Genomic DNA, 17,267 nt, shown 5'->3' with positions numbered 1-17,267 from the left:
GTACATGAAAGTCCAAATTTTGATTGGATTAATTTCTTTTGTCTTATCAAAACATAATATTATCCAGCCTTCCTGGCAAGCAGGGTGTGCTGAAAAATCTCTTCCATCAAGAGTTTTCTTTTGTATTTTCTAGTTAAAGGTCCATGAAGTTTCTGGTTTATAAAAGCATTTTTGTGTATGTGCATGTGTAACACACATTTGAAGTCTCCTTTTCCCAGTACATATTTCTTAATTTGAAAAAGACAAGGCTAACCTTGTAGCTATTCTTAATTACAAAAACCAAAAAAGTCTCCTTTTACTACACTTTCTGGTCCAAAATTAGCAATGATACTAAATAGTTACTTATATACTAATTAAAGAAAATATAAGCTATAGCTATATCATAAATCTTTTACAATGTGTGATAAGGTAAACTGCAAGGTTTTCTGTCTTCAAGTTTGAGAGAGGAAAAAAGTCAGTTACCTTTTCTGTTATCTTCTCTGTACTGTAGGTTCTAAACAAACTCTGTCTTTGGAAAATGAGTGATGGAAGTATTATTGGTAAATTTTGATTCAAAATTGTTCTCAAGTCATCATTGCATTCTCTACAGAACCACAATTTGGCTGTCTGTTTATTAAAAAGAGTGTGCTCACGTATAGTTGAGTAGATTTTTTTCAAATTCTTTAATGATACATAACCAAAATACATGTGTAAGTACGTTCCAATGTATAAAGACATACCTTAATTCTAATGCATGTAGAAAAACTCCTTGTCATTTTTCAAAGATCATTTGTCGTTGTTTAACCCCAGCCAGAAGCTAAGCCCCACACAGCCTCTTGCTCACTCCCCCCAGTGGGATGGAGGAGAGAATCGGAAGAGTAAATGTGAGAAAACTGGTGGGTTGAGATAAAGACAGTTTAATAGGTAAAGCAAAAGCCGCGCACGGAAGCAAAGCAAACCAAGGAATTAATTCACCGCTTCCCATGGGCAGGCAGGTGTTCAGCCATCTCCAGGAAAGCAGGGCTCCATCACGGGTAATGGTTACTGGGGAAGACAAATGACACAACTCTGAATGTCCCCCCCCTTCCTTCTCCTTCCCCCAGCTTTATATGCTGAGCATGACGTCCTATGGTCTGGAATATCCCTTGGGTCAGTTGGGGTCAGCTGTCCCGGCTGTGTCCCCTCCTGACTCCTTGTGCCCCCCCAGCCTCCTCGCTGGTGGGATGGGGTGGGGAGCAGAAGAGGCCTTGGCTCTGTGTAAGCACTGCTCGGCGATAACATGCCTGTGTTATCAACACTGTTTCCAGCACAAATCCAAAACACAGCCCCATACCAGCTACTGTGAAGAAAATGAACTCTACCCCAGCCAAATCTAGTGTTGTAGGCTAAGAGTTGGTACATGGCCAAATAACTGGCCCTCAAGCTGAATTCGCAGTACCGTCTCCCATTTGTGCTTTCTCCCTCACTGCAATAAGCTGTCAGTTGTAAAACCATCTCCTCAGTTCATCACTTTCTTAGCACTAACTCAACCGAGTGATGTTCATTTCCTTTCTTATTAGATAGAGCAGCCAACCCTTCTCTTCGGTCTTGTCTGAAGGGATGAATCTACAAGGACAAGGGCCGGGCTGTGGAGCTGTCGCTCTTCCCGTAGGCACACAGAAGTAAAGATGCGGAGGAAGAAAAGCAACTTGACCCATTAACCCTTTGGGAAGACTTGGTTGATTTCAAAGGGAGCAGGATTGGGCCTTTGCAGAGGTGCTATTGTCCGATGGGCCTTTTGGGCCGTCTCCGTGCTGCGACACACCGTTTGAGTAGGTGTCGTTATCAGTCCCCGAGCAGACACCATTGTGCCGTAAAGCCTGTTACTACAGGTGACAGTGAAATTCCAGACATTTTGGCTGCTAAAGGAGGTGGTCACCTCAAGTATCATGACCACAGGAAAAAAAAAAAAAAGGAAAAGGAGAACTCAACGATCATTTTCCTCTATACGTTGCCATGTCGCTTTTCTTGATGTGGCTCCTTACCTCGCGTGTGACATCTGCGGCTAAGGTGTTGTCATATTTCTGGTATGCTAACATAACATTTGACTGCCTGCCTCTGCATTCTTGTAATTAACTCCTAATATTAAAGCAGTTTCCATCTCTGGATTCCTCAGCAAGCTGATTGAAAGGCGGTTTAATTGCACAGCATTGCCAAGAAACATGTTAGGTGATTGCTGGCTGTAGTAAGAGTTAATGTGAAAGTAATAGGAGATATCACAGGGACTAAGATTTTGCTGGCCATTAGCAGAGGTGACTTCAAAAAGCAAATGATAATTAGTATAGGTTTCACTGAACCAAGTTTCCATCTGCTGCTAGTCACTGGATTTTGAGCTGTCTCCTATTAAAGATTTGCATGTATTTTCCTGGATTCTCGATGGAAAGGACACTTAGGGGAAAAGGGTATAAATCAACAAATAACAATGTAACCTGCAGAAATATAAATCTATGTAGATTAATCCATGTTTCCTAAATTGCATACTAGATTGTAATTCAATCAAAGGGCAGGGGTCTTGTGACGTTTATGAACATTTATGGATAGTATGAGCACTGAGATTAAATGTCAAACCTGGTATTCAGTTTAGAATCACGTATTATTGTTGTTCATTAATATATAAAAACAACAATTATATCCACTAAAATCCTCAATTTAATTTTGCTGTAATCTGTCTGTGCTGTGTCAGAGACGCAGTGCAGCCTCTCTGCCCCCTCAGATCATTTACAGGGCTCCACCGACTTTCAGCCGAGTCTCCTCTTCCACTGTGATCCCCCAGCATGGCACTGGCTCCGTTTGCCCCCCTCTGAACTGAGGAATTCCCCAGTAAATGATTTTCTTTATCTTCCACTGGGATTAAATTCTAGTCTAGATACTGAGCAGGTGTAGTACATCCAGGAGGAGAGGGGTGACGAGACTCTGCATCTTAGATCCAATTCACTGAGTAGATTACATATGATAAAGCTGTGCCCTTCGCTGGTTTCATATCGGTAAAGGGCGAAAATGTTTTGAGGTAAGAGCAGTCAGTTTAGGATTATCTGAATCCATTGCCAGTGCTCCCTGCTTAAAGCAGTTCAGAATTTGCCTGCTTCTTGCCAGTCTAGGGGCTGAAGGAATAACGTTTCTCACCTCGGCAGTGCATTACATCAGAGAGATCCTAAATCACTTTGCAAAAATTAGAGCAGAATCACTGCCCCAATTTACTGCTAAGAAAAAGGCACTTGAAGCAGATTAACTCAAGCAATTTAGTGAATAAATGGTAAGAAGCAAATGAATGCCAATTGCAAAAATGACTTTGGCACCTAAGATGTTAATTTCCTTGAAAGTAAGCAGCGCTTAAGCTAACAAAGGTAAAATATTCTCAAGTCCCCAGGTGGTTTACAGCCAAAACTTCACTGACTTCCAGTGGACTTTGACGTGAATGCCTAAGTCACTTTTGAAAATTGTAGTTAGCCTCATAAATCAATTACCTGTTTATATAATGTAACTCATATGACTGGATTTCACCATCTTAACTCCCCATAAATAGAAATTCTTCAGTTCCTCAGGAACCTTATTCTCATTAAACTCAAGGGGGGATAGATTCCTAAACATGCTTAACATTTAGGCCTTGCTTGTCTCCTAGTCTTTGTGATTTAAGTGGAATTTATTCACGTGGCAAAGAAGGAGAAAGCGGGCAGAATCTGGCCACAGTGAAGCAAGGGCAGGCTTAAGATTAGCCCCTGGCTGTTCTGTCCAGTGGCCAAAACAGCTTCCAAGTAATAATGATTAATTAACACTAGGAATTCAATATGAAAAAGGTCAGCAGATTCCCTTTGTCCACCCCACCAAATAGAGCCATACTGGGTTGAAAACAAACGACACAAATAGAGACGGGTGATTATTCTGCTTATAACACAGAGACCTGGGGAAAATGGTCAGCTTGCTTAGGCTTCATTTTTTTATGTTATTATATAATAATATAATCTTGAAGAAATCTACTGTGTTAATCTAATATAATTAGGTTAGGTATGTCTCTAGTGACAAACAGCGCCATATGATAAAAAGTTTCACCCCAGCATTTTAATGGTTCAGGTTCTGCTCCTGGTTTCAATTAAGTCAGCACGATTGCACAGGGCAGTGAGAACAGGATTTGGCCCACTTCTCTCCCGCATACGTGTTCTGCAGTTATCTAACCTGGAATGAATCATAGTTTCCTCAGACACATCTTGTTTTTCCAATACTTTACATGGAAAGTTTTGTTTTCGTATATTTTCTTTTGAACAAAACTGGTAATCAAGTGTCCAGACCAATTGCAATCATTTAAAAAATTATGGTGTTTCACTTCTGGTGATTTTCCAGATTCTAGTTTGCAGCTTCTAGTATATTGTGCCTGTCTAAAATTACCCTACAGTTTTAATTAGGTACGACAATCTTGCTCACTTCTTATGGCAAATTCGACGGTAATGTTGGTGTAAGTCATTACTCAGCACCTCCAGAGTCTCAGGCCATAATTTGTAGAATTCTTTGGCATCCATGTCATCATAGTTGCTTGACGCTTTCCCTTAAGAGAACTTGTTTTATGTTGCTTATAACAGAGCCAAACTCTAACCACTCGGCCTAAAATTTTCCATTCTGTGTTTTTTTTCCCATGCTGGATGCCTCCTGGTTGTTTTGTTTGGTTTTTTTTACTTTTTTTGCCTTTTTTTTTTTTTAAACTCCGGGGCTCCACATTCTTTGGTTCAGACTTCTTGTCTCAGGTCCTTCCATGGTGTGCAGCTTACTGTCCCATCTGCCCAAAACCCTGAAAGAAATACTTCCCAACTACCAGCCGCTAACAGTCCTTCACATACAGTCTTTCACAGATGAATCTATGGGCTTCAGGGTTACACCTTCAGGAGCAATGTAAAAGGAAAATAAGGGACACATGCTTAGCAAAGGAGGTTTTTTCCACTGGGAGAACTTCCCTGTTAAAGTTCATCAGAGTAATGGGTTCTTGAAAGCAAGGTAAAGAATGACGTGCTCTCCACCAGCCTGGTCTTGCCCTTCCTTTCAACTTACCGCACTTCAGCTTTTCAGTCTGGGCAGAACCCATCCCGTCGTCTGTCTCATGCAAATCTTCCTTACACGTGGGAGCAGTCAGCTTCTTTAAAGAGAAATTTGCTGTTTAACAGGGGCTCTCTGGGTGGCCTATCCAAAGGATGCTATAGGCATCTTGTTCGCTGCCCTGCAGTTTTGCTGATTCTCTCTGCTCTTTGCTGTATTTCCTCCACCTCCCTTGTGGATGACCAACCACTAGATATGCACACATGCTTTCTCTCACGCTCTCCTCTACCAGGCCCATAATTCCCCCAAATAATAGCTAGAGCTCTGAACAAATTTTCTGCCTGCCTGCCTTCTTTCTCTCTTGTGACAACTCCTCACTTTTCCTTCACTATCCCAACTTAGGTTTGTATTTCTCTGAATATTTTTAACTGCCTTGAGAAATGGTAGAGCTAATCTCTCCCTATAACTCGACAGGAAAGAGTAGGTGAAGGCCATGTCTAGACTTAAGTACTGGAGTACACCACATGGATGCCGTGGTCTTTGCCCACTGTGCTCCTGGTCCCCTGATAGCAATCTTTCGGAGAGCACCGTGTGGTCTGGTACGTGAATTTCTTGCAGCTTGGTGAAGGGAAGGGGAGACAAGACCGATTTGCAGCTTTGAACATTTTGGGGGCATCTGCCTTTGTTTTCTCTGTCCAACAGGAGTGTATCTTCTTGTTACAATGCAGAGCATCAGGCTTTGATTCATTCTGTTTCTACATCCCAGGTTAATATGTTTTGGAAAATGTGTTGGCAACAAAGCTTAGATACGCCATAGTAGACTTTGGAAACCAGACCTGTAGTCTACCGAAAGTTTGCAGTCCTTTAGCCATTCCACTTTCATGCAGCCATGTTTTTTCTTAGGGGTCTCAGGGTAACAAGTCTGTCAAGTCCCAAAGATACTGTGTTGACAGAAGGAACTAAGACAACACAGTTTTTCTGTGCAGCTATCAGCCGTAATGTAAGCATCCTCAGCCCTAATAATATGCCTAACCCTTCTTCTGTGAAGGTCAGGATCAAGAAGGCGAGTTCTGTTTCAGAGGCCTGTATCATCTGGCATGACTGCTAAGAAGGATGCCATTCAAATCTGGCAGTGTTTTTGTGATAAGAGCATTTGTCCATAGGAGCCACAAGCCTATTTCACAGAGGCTGGTGAACAGCCACCGGAGGATATTTAGTCTCTGCTGGCTTGGAATTATCTCAGGATGGAAAGGGTCCTCAGCCATTACTGGTTTTCTCAGCTACATAGTTTTGGGGTCAGGTAATTTCAAAACTTCCAAGATTTATGCAGTTTGTGAATTTAAAACACTTTTTTTTTTTCTCTCTTCTGCGGGAACTGCTACCATCTGTGAGCGTCCTCGATCCCTGTTTTATATTGGTATCATTTAGTGTGTTTATTGTCACTTAATTCCCTTTTTTCTTTCTCCCTTTTCTTCTCAGATCACTCACAATCAGTTTGTGGCCTTCCTCTGAAGGAACCTTTCCTGTCTCTTGAGTAAGTATTTATACCAAACATTTTACACTCTTCATTGATACAAGTTGCGCATTTTGTTCAAGTTCCATCCAATTCAGACCAGAGCCCTTGTGAACTTCCCTGTAGCTCCCTGTGGCCACAGGACTCAGTACTGAGTTTTTATTTTAATGCAACAGTCCAGGATTTTAATGCAGTGTCAGCTTATGGGACTTGGATTTAGTTCAGTGACACTGATTGATTGATTGATCTGTAATTTATATGTATATTTCTGGATGACAATATGGAAGATTTCTGTTATATTTCTGTTATATACATGTTGTGATGGGCGCTCTGATTCAGAATAAAACAGAGTACTCCATGCTATGCAAGCGTAAAACAAGTATAGAAAACAGTCAACTAGCATTTCAACCTGTCCTTGCTGAAATCTGACCTTGTGGCGTGGGACCCTTCCTTACCCAGCCCTGTGTGGTCTCCTACTTAATACTGACCTGCTCTTCTTATCTGGGTAGATTAAATATGCTGTATCTCTTTGACATCTAACAGTATCAGGATTAAAAATCTGTTAGTGGTTTATTTGGAAGATGTTATGTAGAGTTCTTTTCTCACCTGGTCTTATTCAACTTGAGTTTGGCTGCTGCTGTGTAGGTGACCTTTTTAATTGAAGAAAATACTATATTAATCCGGATAATTGTGTTTTTAAGACCTAGAACAGGAATAATTAGAATTTTCATGGCTTACGTTTTGCTTTTTCCTTTTTTGGGGGGGGATAGGGGATGGAACCTTTGGGAGAGTTTGTTTATTATCATTTGGGTTTTAATTCTGCCAGGTTCTGACACACGATGGTTTTGCGTATTTGGAACAAAAGTTTGCATTTTGCCGGGATTCCTTCATACATATTGGCAGTGAAATCTAGTGTTTTTAAAACAATGACGCTTCTTGTTGCAATATAAAGAGAAATATAGCACTACCGCTTCATAATATTTACTATAGTTAAGTAAAGACAGACCAAAGTTTTCCAAATGTCCACCAGCATTTTAAGCCACTGTTTTGGGATGTCCAAGCTGGAGCTATTTAGTGAATGCCAAAAATAATGAGGGCTTTTAAATTTAGGTTTAGAACTCCATGTCCAAATATGCCTAGACTTTGTGTTACTTTAGATCTCCATTTTGCAATTTAAATTCATGTCTCCTACCCATTCAGAGAGGAAAGTAGATGGCTGTTAAAGTGCTGCCTGGAATTTTAAGGAAAAAAAAAAAAAAGCATAGCACAGGAAGAAAAATAGCTCTTTCATATTTGCGAGAGGAATTGAACCTGCAAATTTATGTTCAAGTTGTGTGTTGATTGTTGGAATTTCTTCAAAGGGATGCTAAAGTCTAAATGGACATTCATAATTTTTTCAGGTGCATGCTGAAACAATCAGAGAGCTTTCTTTTCCTGATACTAGACCTAAAATATATGACTTTAACATTTAAAGTTGAATCACTACTTTTGCGGTGCAGAAAGAAACGGCACGTCACCTTCTTCCCCGCCCCGTAGGCAGAAACATGAGATATGCTGCAGTGACTGCGAAAGGTGGTATGACAATGCCAGCTACCGAGGAGATGTATTTGAGCTGACCTATCATGCCTATGGTGTCCCCATATTTCTTTCCTTTCCCCTTTGCCTTTCATTATAAGGTGTCCCAAATCTGTAATTTACAACGTGCTGTTCCAGTTTTGCGCTGATATATTTGCTACAAATAAGTAGGAGTCTATGCGCGTGCATAGCTCCCCGTGGCGGTGTCAGGCCCGTGAGACGAGGGGAGCAGAGGCCCCCCCAGAATGCAACATGGCTTACGTCTAATGTGACATTTATTTGACTTGGAAAGGCAATTGATTAAAGTCCCATCAGACCTTTGCCATCATGTATTATGTATTTATCCAGCTGGGGCGGTTCATAACGGCCCCTGACAAATCCTATTATTTTTGTTGCAGAACTTCATAATATCGATAAAAAGTGTTAATGATACTTAGGGACCTGAAGCGCACACCGGTTATGTTAACGCTTCCTGCAGCAGCGGCAAAATCATTTATGCCTGTGGCAGGGACCATGTGCCTTCAACATTTGCACAAAGGCACCAGTTTATCATTGTTCTATCTCTGCAGCACAAGGCAGTTTGGGTGGAAGCAGCAAGCTGGCTTCATGGTAGATAGGCATGTGGAAACCCGGAGCTGAAATCCCTCTCCGACAGTGCTTTGCTGTGTGACCATGCGTAAGTCGTTTCCCGTCTGTCTTGCCTTTGTTTCTTGACCTGTAAAACTACAGGCGCACACTTCCTTGCTTCTTTAAGTCAGGCTTATTCCACAGCCAAGGGCTTCTTTGTGCTCCTCTGTTCTCAACTGAGCAAGCTCCGTAGGAACCTCACTTTATTTCAGGCACATGCGTAAAGTTTGTATTATTTGTACTGGTTCCCTCCTTTCTCTCTGGAAGATAGGTCCTTCAGGCCACTGATACTCTGAATTCTTTTGGGTAACAGAAAAAGTCGAATTGGGACATTTTTACATCAGAAGCTGTTAATGGTACCTGTGAAGCGTGTTTCTGGTCTAGAGTTAATAACTGATTTGTTCTGCCCTCTGCCTCAGTACCCAGCACTGGGCTCTCTTCTCATATCCCTACCCACAACTTGCCGATGATTCAGTCGTCTTCCTCCTCCTCCTCCCCCAGGTTACACACGTGTCTGTCTGACTATGTGGCATCAAAGTTTTGGAGGTGGCAGGTTTTCATGGATCTCTCCCCCAAATGATATTTCCACTTAAGAGGAATACAATTTCTCTCTGCTCCACTTGAATGTCCTCAGGAGTTTGAGAGAAGCAGGTAGATTCTTTGTCAAAAATCAGCCTTTTCATGGAAGAAGAGTCTTCCAACCGGTCTTGAGCCTTTCTATCATATTGTCAACAGCGTGTAAAAGTATCAAAAATACTAAGGTGCTTTACAGTAAGATAGGTAGCTACAGCAGGATAAATAGCTACAGTAGGACGCTTTACTTCCAGAGCACTATCCGTTCAGATGGAGCCCATACAATATTGAAGAGTGATCCGCAGTTAGCTTTGGTAAGTGCAAATCAGAAATGCACCAAAGTGATCCAGATACAAAGAAGTTGCAGGACATGTTAACCTAATTCCATGAACATCTGGCTGTTTCCTTGAAATAGGTTTCTGATGTAACTGGGTTGTGCTGAACTGCAGCGTGATTCCTATTAGATTCAGCACTGATTCTAATCCTTGTTATTAGGCATCCTGTTAAAAAAAAAAAAAAAAAGAAGAAGAAGAAATAAAAAAAGTGCCATTTATTCCTCAGCTTCATGAAGACATATTCGGTCAAGTAATGATGACCTAAGGGAAGCTGAGCAGCATCTTACTGATCTCATCATAGTTATGAGAACCATCCATCATATGGTCAGTGATTTGTATGTCAAAAGACACCCAGCAGTATTCCAGCCTGCCAGTTGCCAGTTTCTGAGCATACGTATTCACTTTATCAGACATGATGATGCTCAAATAGTCTTTGATATCTATATATGTGTCCCTGCTGTTGGTACTTGTTCACCACCAAACTGTCATCTGTTAGCACTCTGAACCATCCGCATGAAATAACAGCTAATTAGCACCGTCTGAATCCCTTTATTTGGTTAGTGTGCTTAGTATTGTTTTGCAGATGAGGAACAACAACAGCGATTGCTACATCAGGAACAGGGAGGAGGCATCTTTTCTCTTCTCAGGTTTCTTAAGAAGCTCTCCCTTACTTCAGAGGAGGGTAATAACCTCCAGGTCAAGCTTATTCAGGAATCAAAAATGAACATTTGCAAAATGCCAAAAAAGTCTAGATGTAATAAGCCTTATGTTTACAACAGCTTTCAAGAGTTAGCATTTTTCAAGAATTATCATAATTAAGGTAATAAATAGGCATGCAAATTATCCAGAAGAATCGGTCGATCTGCTTCTGAAAATCAGGGGTTCTTGGAAGGGAATGGTCATCTATACAGCAACCTGAGACAGGAAGGGGATATTATTTCCCCAGCTTTTATGTGTCTCCTGAAGGAAGGGAATGTTCCAAAAAAGAGAATAACATGGGCAGAGGCCCTTTATTTGGCATTTGCAAATGAGAGAAATGGTGAAACAGGCTCAAAATAGCAGTGGAGCAGAAATTCTGCTCTGCTGTGTTTATAGAAATCAAACTGTGTAACTGGGAACGCACCTCGGGATGAATGTTCTTGAACAAGTGCCACAACTTTAAGCTTTATTCTTTATCTGAAGACATAACCATCAAATGGACTTAAGCAACAGATTTACATGAAACAACACCTTATTTAAAAAAAAATCTGACAAAGTTCATGGGTTTGTTCTAAAACGTCCTTAATAAAAATAGACCAAATATCCAGAAAAACAGAGAAGTGGCCAGGTTAAAAAAAAAGGGGCAAAATTTAATACTAGTTTTTCATTCAAGCATTAGTTTAAGTGTTAACATTCAAATTATTTAACAAATAATAATGGCTGCCCATGGCTGTGAATATGATGTGTGGATTACAACAGAGGCATGTATGCAACCTACTTTCTAATTGCAATGCCTACAAGATATCCACTGGAGTTAGATGAGATTGAATTTAAGACTGGCCAGCATGACAGCTGAAAATGTCACACCTTTCTGCCATTATGCTTACTAGAGATCTTTTTGTTCTGGGTTATTTTTCATCTAATTAGCGTAATATAATGTATTGAGTGTTAGCTTTTTTTGAAATATAACAGATTACAGCAGAAAAAAAATGGACTTTAAACTAGACAGTTCTAGGAGCATAATATTTTAGATTTAGCTAGAAAAAGGAAAGGGACAGAAAGAAAATGCAGTTGTTCAGCGTGCTTTTACCCCACACTGGCATAATTTAATATATTTGGATGGAAAAGACCACCTTGCTGAATCAGTAGCAGCATTTCCTACAGCAGTTTGAACACTAACTATCAAAATATTAAGACAGTCCAGTTTGTTAGGTCTGAAATTACTGCACAAAATGGCACAACTACAGAGTGTAGCAGAGTTTTTCAGAATATTCCCTTTGCAGTTATGGTAAATTATCTTCCAACTTTGGCAAGCATGTTGCTATTCTACAGTTATATCACCAAATGTCTGTCTCTTTTCTGAAATGTATTTTCAGTCCTGCTGCTTATGCAGAAATCCTCTTTGATGCACCCTGCTTTAACATTATGTTGTATACCTGTCTCTGTAAAATGTACACACCAGATATAAGGTAAAAACGGTACCAAGAGCAAGTAGCTCTGGAGGAGTGGTTACTATAAAACTGGATATCCAGAAATAGGTGGTTTCCCAAAAGTCACCTCTTGATCAAAAGATCATAGATTTGACTACTGAAACTGGCACCAAAACATGAATACTCACGGAAGTTTAAATGCCAGACCACGTCTCCGTATTCATGCTGAACGTCCTATGGGTAGGACACCGTGATTGAAAATGAGCTTTTAAGAGTACCTCCTCCATCTCTGTATTCTCTCCGCCTCTCCGACTTAAAAAAGAAGTGAAAGCCATCTGCCTTGTAGTTTAGCTGTGTGCCATTACACAGGTGCACATGTCAAAACATATGTAATTAGTCTTCAGGCCATGCTTCATGAAGGCTGTTTTACTACTTGGTAGGAATGGGAACTCTTAGACATAAAAGGTTCACAGGGTATTAAGAAATAATGTTTTCTTCCTCTGAAGTTCTTGCCACTGCTGCTTCTTTCCATCATTTTGGATAATATCATGCTGAATATGGTTCACAAATTCAGCCCCCAAGGTAATATTCTCATTTCGTATGTTTGCATGCCCAAAATATTAGATTTTTGCACACCACCGAAAGCAAACAGGTTTGGATTTGAATAGATCTTGCTCTCTCCCATTCCATCACATTGAGTTTTAAGTTTAATAGAATAGCTGTATCAGTTTTGTGAATGCTGTTTTCTAATGTTTTAGCTTCTTAAGCATACACTAAACAACTTGATTCTTCAGAGACAAAATTGGAATCCCAACTTCAAATAGCATACAATTTAAAGGTATTCATGCTTTACATAGTCACCAAAGTAAGGACCAGTTGCAACATTTGGATCTTGATGTGTGTTTAAATTTCATATTCATCTGTGTTCACTTATCCTGGATGTCTGTAAAAGGGATTAATAGAATTTCACTTTTTGCAGTAAATCCACTTTTACGTAAAAGACAAAAATTAATGTACTACATTCTGGATGCTCTGCAATATGCACTGAAGGTTGTGAAGGAAACCTACTGTGTGTGATCAGCATATAACCAACCCCAAAGAATGATGTGTTTCCAAAGCTGGTTTTCAGTTTTAGCACTTAACAAATCCTTCAAGTTTTGGTTTTTAGTGCAAATTTCTTGCGCGAAAGTCCATGCGTGCTTAGCATGGTCTAGTTACGACACTAAGTAGTTCAGTTCTGCCACAGAAGACTAAAATAAAAATGCACCTCTTCTTCCAGTGAACTTTAATGGAAAGGTGACAGTTTTAGTCATTGAATTACCTGTAGAGTGAGGCATGCCTCAAGGAAGATTGTCAAAAATCCCGGTTTTTTTCTTAACTTGTTGAAAATATGCTGGCAGATCATTTATTTTGGAGTCTGCAAATTAATCTCACATTGATACCTTCTACTGGGACTTCTGTGGCATTGTCTTCACCTTTCATTCTGGCATGGCTGTGTTTTGATGCATGTCATCCTGGTACATACAGTGTGCCAGTGCAACGTCTTTGCCTTGCTAGTGGTCAGCCCAGTTCGTCCTACTGGTGGAATTCACAAAACGTCATAGCCTGGATAGATCAAGAAAAGCATGTAACATGTTCAGGGAGGAGCAATGCTTTCGTAAGTCCTTCTGCTCACCAAGTATTTCTTCTCCACATCTTATTCCAGCAGCATTTTGTTGGGAGGCAGGGTCCAGCATTCGAACGAGATCTGAGGCATTCAGCAAGCAGATTTGTAGATGAATGGGCATCCTGTTCTGGGAATAAGAATATTTTGAAAGCACAAAAGTGAACTAGATATTTAATTCAACCGTACAAGTAAACTGCTGTTATAGCATCTTTGAACTACTGAGTTGTAGCATCTTTGAACTTCCCAAAGGACAGAACCATAGAAATAACATGGAAACATTACAGGTGAATGAGGCCTAAATATTGTTAATGAGCAATTTATTGAAGTTGATTGTTCCTTTTATGGCTGTTAAGTATGGTCCCACTTTTTCCTACTGTATGCCCCCTCCCTTTGAGGGGCCTCGTAAAGAAATGTTACCCACTCTCCCCAGATCTTACTAGGTAGAAAGTGGTATTTTGTTTAACTAAAAAATTGTGGAAATATAGCCTTCACCTTGGCCAGTGATTCTTTTTTCACCACAGCCCCATCTCCCCTTCAGGTAAGCACTTGCTCACCTTACAGTCCTTTTGCAAGTCTTCATCTTAACTCATAATTTCCCCTGTGATACTGTATCAAATGCTGTACTGATAGATTAAATTTACTGCATTTCCTTTGTCTGGATAATCAGTTATCTTATCAAAGAAAGTTATCAGGTTAGACTACTACAATCTACCTTTGGCAAACTCATGTTGTGTTTTATCCCATTTTCCATTTACCTGGTGTCTCTTTCATTATTTTTTCCTCCAACTTTTGCTGCACTCATGCTATTGAAGCTCCTGATGTTACATCAACATCAAACAGGTGTAAGTGAGATCAGAATCAGTTTCAATGTGCTGCAGCACAGCCTTGCAAAAGCCTATTCATTCTCACGCCTGCAAAATGTTAAGTTCTCATCCGGCAGACAAATAAAATATCATTTTTTGTTTTCCATTGTCATTATAGCAAAGGGCAGGTGAGCTGATTTTGAGCCTTGGCTGGTGGGTGTTCACGATGATTTGCAAAAGGGTTTCTAGAGATAGAATCAGAGACATCTACCTGCACATGAGAGTGCTTGGGCACTTGCATTAGCAAAACCTTAATGTATGTATCAGTAATGAAAATCTTAATTAAGAACGCTGCATCATTGTCCATGAACACTCTTTCTTTCTCTGTGTGGAAAGTCCTTTGTGTATTGCAGCATCTACCTGGTCCAGACAGACAGAGCCCTTGAAGAGTGTGTCTGGCAGATCTTCTCTTGATTATTAACAACTAGCAAATGGCAAACTCTTATTCTTCTTTTGTCTCGACACTGACGCTCAGAATAGTAGAGCATACAGCATAACTTACAGCTTGTTTGGATTTTTCCTATTGCTTTTTCCACTCCGTTATTGCACTAGTGGGTTTCAAAATCCAGTAGCATTGATTAGAACTGAATTATGTAGCTTAGAGTTGCCAAAATGTGCACAGACACCTATTTACCCAATAGTATACCTTTTCCTTTAGAAACAATACACTTGCCTGGGCCATGTTCTCTATGCACAAAAAGTATGCTAATGGGATGTGGAGACTGAGATTTTAATCTTCCCGAAACTCAGGAAATTTAGAGTTAAGGTTCCCACAGCAACCTTACCTCTGCCCCCTTGCTTACAATAGGGTCTCTTACTGTGTCATCCCTAGCTGTGCGCTTTCCAAGGCAGATAGTACAGAGAGAAGACAGTGTGATGGGTAGGAACCGCTGAGTTTTTTCCCTGTAATTGTATTCAGGGACATTTTGTTTGTTGAGCACCGCCTATATGTTTGATGTGCTTTGAAACACATTCAGAAAACCTCTCAAATGAATGGACATACTACTGAGTTATAGGTGTACTGATGAAAGCACAGGTAGTGTAAAGTAAGGAAGAGTGTATGCATGCACACGCACATGCACACGCTCATTTCTCTGTGTGAAAGCCCATCAGGGTTGTATCTTTTGCTTTCAGGTGAGTCAGACTGTCTTCTCAGATTCACTGTCATGTCATGACATTGATAGTTTCTGTGGACTCACAGCTGCACGGTAGGAGGATATGTCCCAGGAGAGGGAAGAGCAGGAGGTACCGCTATTTACTTTGAATGAGAAACAGCTATGGAGTCTCTTCTTGTCTGTACAAATTGGCACAGCTGAGCCCCATATAGGAATCTACACATGCAGTGACTTTGCTTTTGCAGAAATGTTGCATCTTTAGAAAGAGTTCCTCCAGCCTGACGGAAGAGTTCTTGCTGAGGCCAGTGGTTCATGCAAGGCATAAAAGCTGCATACACCTTTACGTCGTCATATAAAAAAATAGTTCTGAGAGTGAAAGCTGTGTAATCCAACAATCAATCAGACTACAGCTCCTGTTTCAGCCACCACTAATATTCTCAAAACCAACACTTACTCCACTAAGACATCAAAACATGAAATACTCCAGATTAAATGAAGTGTTTAAATTAAGTAAATGGCTGATTCTTATCTGCTTGGTATCATGTCAGTGCATTTCTATCTAGGCAGAATGTAAGTGAGGAATCATCTCCAGTCTGATTTGATGCCATTCTATTGCAAAGATGCAATAATTAAAACTGTAGAAGTATGCAGCGCCAAACCGAATTCAGAATCTTTATGGAAAGCTATGGCCATCACAGGGGAGCACCACGTGTTGTGGGCGAGGGCGAAGGATTCAGTTGTCCTTCTCCCACCTTAAGTGCCAGTTCCAAGTTTTTTAGAGAGTACATGTTTGTAGGTCTGTACTAGTAGTTGAAGCATGATCTTGAAAGCAGACCATGCCACCTACATGTTTTCTGACCTTATTGCCAGCTATTAGCCCATGGACTGTTAAAACTCCGGATAACTAGCCTGGGCTTGGAGAGAGCAGCCCTGAGCCACCCGCCAGCAGACAGAGCTGACGAGCACACGGGTCTTGCCGTTGCCAGTCTCTCCGGAGTGCACGAAGCCGAGCTGGGTCTTGTGAAAACACCAGGCTAGAGCTTTAGCCGTGCTCCTTTAGAGCGCACGTGCTTACGCAGAGTGCACCGTAGGCAGGTCTGAGCCTGCTCCCAGGGTAAACAGTGTCCCCCAGTCCTCCCTGTTACAGCACAGTCACAGATTGCAAGAATAGTGTCTTTTTTTTCTTTGGGTTTTTTTTTTTTTTCTTTTTTTACTGGTCATTTACACAATTTGAGTGTCTGCCGTTAAAGTATAGCTCAGTGTCTGGGAGAATCCTTAAGAAAAGAAAGATATTTTAATATGGTAATAACCTTGTTATTTCAAAACCAAATGGTTTCAAACATGGCAGTGCCGCTGCTTCTCTTTCAGGACTATGTACGTGTCAAGTTTGATGTTTTAAAACAAAGCTGTGTTATAATTATACAAGCGTGTTTAAGAAAAAAAGGCTGATGGAAAACTTAACAGCTGGAAACTGTTTTTTACATACTTGGATGACTCAAAAACAGCTGAATGGGTTTTTGCAAAGCTTTACCAAAAATGTCATTTCTGGATTGAGACAAGGCATGAGAAATATCTGCTGAAAAGGTAACTGTTTCAGAAAGGTATAAGCAAGTATAGACAGAGATTATTTAATTCATCAGCTTCCACTGTATGGTTGTTAATGTAATGCTAGAAAAATAAAAGAATTCATATTTATATAGTTTTTCAAAGATTTCAAAGATCTATACTAGACTTTAAGGAACTAAGCTTTGTAGCTGTGACTTAATCAAATATTAACATTTATATTTCATCGGAACATCACATATTCAAACAGGAAAACAAAGACGTAGAGGAA

At 40.4% G+C, this 17,267-nt stretch overlaps 1 protein-coding gene across 13 annotated transcripts in view; it reads left to right on the top strand.

The window, feature by feature from the left end:
• The window catches only part of ZBTB20 (zinc finger and BTB domain containing 20), a 513,942-nt gene that overhangs the window by 363,851 nt on the left and 132,824 nt on the right, over positions 1-17,267 (top strand). For 11 of the 13 annotated variants that reach the window (XM_069785795.1, XM_069785793.1, XM_069785792.1 and 8 more), the window contains one exon: positions 6,517-6,571. The exons of the other annotated variants lie outside the window; for them this stretch is intronic. The gene's annotated coding sequence lies outside the window, so the exon portion shown is untranslated. The remainder of the gene's footprint in view (positions 1-6,516; positions 6,572-17,267) is intronic. 13 annotated transcript variants of the gene reach the window in all.

This window comes from Haliaeetus albicilla, chromosome 6, assembly GCF_947461875.1.
Source record: "Haliaeetus albicilla chromosome 6, bHalAlb1.1, whole genome shotgun sequence".
NCBI lineage: Eukaryota > Metazoa > Chordata > Aves > Accipitriformes > Accipitridae > Haliaeetus > Haliaeetus albicilla.
The sequence above is the reverse complement of the archived record's forward strand: the minus strand, read 5'-3'. Positions and strand labels throughout refer to the sequence as shown.